General features: G+C 42.8%; 1 protein-coding gene across 1 annotated transcript in view; it reads left to right on the top strand.

Moving 5' to 3' along the window:
- The window catches only part of KANK2 (KN motif and ankyrin repeat domains 2), a 24,436-nt gene that overhangs the window by 15,487 nt on the left and 8,348 nt on the right, over positions 1-601 (top strand). The gene's annotated exons all lie outside the window — the stretch shown is intronic.

Consider the following 601-nt stretch of genomic DNA (forward strand, 5'->3'; position numbering starts at 1 on the left):
AAAAAAAAAAAAAAAAAAAAAAAAAAAAAAGAATGAAAAAAAAAATAGCCAGACGTGGTGGCTCCTACCTGTAATCCCAGCACTTTGGAAGGCGGAGGCAAGAGAATTGCCTGAGTCCAAGGGTTCGAGACCAGCCTGGGCAATGTGATGAGACTTCGTCTCTACAATAAATCCAAAAATTAGCCGGGCATGGTGGTCGTGTCTGTAGTTCCAGCTACTTGGAAGGCTGAGACACAAGGATTGCCTAAGTCCAGCAGGTCAAGGCTATAGTGACCATGAGCTTGCCACTGCACTCCAGCCTGGGAGACAAAGAGAGGCTCTGGGTGAAAAAAAAGAAAAACAAGTAAAGGGTGAAATTTGGTCTCTGTGTTGAAGCGCTCACTCTGCTGCTGACTCCTCCCTGGCAATTCTGATCACTATTGAGCATGCTCTTGGCTGGCCATTGCTATCCTGGATGTGGGTCTTCTCTGTAGGGATTTCTTGATGTCTGATTTGGAAAGGCATATACTTTTCACCACACACACAACATAAATAATTTGTGACAGAGTGAGACTCCGACTCAAAAAAAAGTTTTTTAATTTTTTGCTTATTTTTACTTATG

Source organism: Carlito syrichta, unplaced genomic scaffold, assembly GCF_000164805.1.
Source record: "Carlito syrichta isolate Samal-C Ts95f unplaced genomic scaffold, Tarsius_syrichta-2.0.1 Scaffold311628, whole genome shotgun sequence".
NCBI lineage: Eukaryota > Metazoa > Chordata > Mammalia > Primates > Tarsiidae > Carlito > Carlito syrichta.